Raw genomic sequence first — 2,156 nt, forward strand, 5'->3', positions numbered from 1 at the left:
CCTGGCAGTGGTTAATGGTGTGCCCTGATTTTTGTTTTAGGGGGAAGATTTCCCAAATGATCTTTCCCCTGGTTTCTTTAGCAACATTTGGGTGGTGGCAGCGGAAGTTTTATTCCCAAGATCTAGGTTTTTAAGATCTTGGGGGAAGTTTTATACCAAAGCCTGGTAGATAAGGCTTTGGGGTACACTTGCTGACCCCCACTTCTGCATTTATCATGCCAGAGTGGGGAAGGAGTCATGACAGTTCTAACCGTCACGGCTACTTCCACCCTACTGTTGTACTTAATAAAATCCCTTTTGTTCATTAACAAACCCCGTGTGAGCGATTGTTACCGAGGAGGGGGATAGAGGGTCTGTGCATCTCTTTACCCTGAGAAAGAGGCGAACGGGAGCTCACCTTGTAGGAAGTGCTGCCCAGGGCGAGGTGGATTTCTCGGGGGCTCAAGTCTCACTGAGGCTGTGCCCTTAGGTGCCAAGGCCAGTCCCTGTGGTGGAACCAATCTCAGCGTCCGTGTGAGACTGCAGAGGCTGGGCCCCATCTGTGTCGGGGTGGGGAGGCTGGCGGGCCTGGCTGGGCAGGACAGAGGGGTGAGGGGCACCCAGGAGGGCCGGGAGGTGGGCTTGGTGGCATTTCAGCCATCCAGTGAGGGTCACAAGGGGTCCCAGTGACCGGACCCATCACTGCACTGCTCACCCAGCCCTGCATGCAACAAGGTACGTGCTACCTGCTCCTGCTATTATGGCAGCGGGTCCTGCTGGGCCCGCTGGGTCCTAGTCCCTCGGCCGGACGCTTCTGCACGCTCCAGCCCTCGGACAGTTCAGCTATTAAAGCTCCATTCCCTGCAAAGGGCCAGGACTCAGCAGTTTGCTACCATAACCGGCTGCCGAAGAGCTCGGTCCAAGCGCGGGATTAGTGTCGGGTTATCACACAAGCTCACTAAGTACGGAGACGGCGGCTAGGTGATTGCAGGTCTGGGGCCTTTAAGTAAAACAGGGCGACGAGCAAAGCGCTCTCAAGTAGCTAAAACAGAACGAAAATCGTAGGCCGGGGGCTCCCTGCAAAGTCGCAGGGCGATGGGCATTTCCGGTGGCCGGGTACAGGGAGTCCCGCACGGAGGGCCCTGCGCTGCCAGCACTGGATGCCGCAATGTGGCAGTGACGAGGGGCACCCCCAGACCGGAAGGGAGGGGCGAGCCAGACAGGAGGCAAGTCTTCAATCAGGGTGGAGGCTTTCAATCAGACAGGCCCCCCCCATCTGTACCCAAGCCAGAGCCGGCAGGCCCGTGGCAGAGCACCTGGCTGGCCCCAGGGAACGCAGGCCCGCGGCAGAGCGCCTGGCTGGCCCCAGGGAACGCAGGCCCGCGGCAGAGCGCCTGGCTGGCCGCAGGGAACGCAGGCCCGCGGCAGAGCGCCTGGCCGCCCCAGGGAACGCAGGCCCGCGGCAGAGCGCCTGGCTGGCCCCAGGGAACGCAGGCCCGCGGCAGAGCGCCTGGCTGGCCCCAGGGAACGCAGGCCCGCGGCAGAGCGCCTGGCCGACCGCAGGGAACGCAGGCCCGTGGCAGAGCGCCTGGCTGGCCGCAGGGAACGCAGGCCCGTAGCAAAGCGCCTGGCTGGCCCCAGGGAACGCAGGCCCGCGGCAGAGCGCCTGGCCGGCCCCAGGGAACGCAGGCCCGCGGCAGAGCGCCTGGCCGACCGCAGGGAACGCAGGCCCGCGGCAGAGCGCCCGGCCGGCCCCAGGGAACGCAGGCCCGCGGCAGAGCGCCTGGCCGGCCCCAGCGAACGCAGGCCCGCGGCAGAGCGCCCGGCCGGCCCCAGGGAACGCAGGCCCGCGGCAGAGCGCCTGGCCGACCGCAGGGAACGCAGGCCCGCGGCAGAGCGCCTGGCCGGCCGCAGGGAACGCAGGCCCGTGGCAGAGCGCCTGGCCGGCCCCAGGGAACGCAGGCCCGCGGCAGAGCGCCCGGCCGGCCCCAGGGAACGCAGGCCCGCGGCAGAGCGCCTGGCCGACCGCAGGGAACGCAGGCCCGCGGCAGAGCGCCTGGCCGGCCGCAGGGAACGCAGGCCCGTGGCAGAGCGCCTGGCCGGCCCCAGGGAACGCAGGCCCGCGGCAGAGCGCCCGGCCGGCCCCAGGGAACGCAGGCCCGCGGCAGAGCGCCCGG

The sequence above is a fragment of the Pelodiscus sinensis genome, unplaced genomic scaffold, assembly GCF_049634645.1.
Source record: "Pelodiscus sinensis isolate JC-2024 unplaced genomic scaffold, ASM4963464v1 ctg117, whole genome shotgun sequence".
NCBI classification, from domain to species: domain Eukaryota; kingdom Metazoa; phylum Chordata; order Testudines; family Trionychidae; genus Pelodiscus; species Pelodiscus sinensis.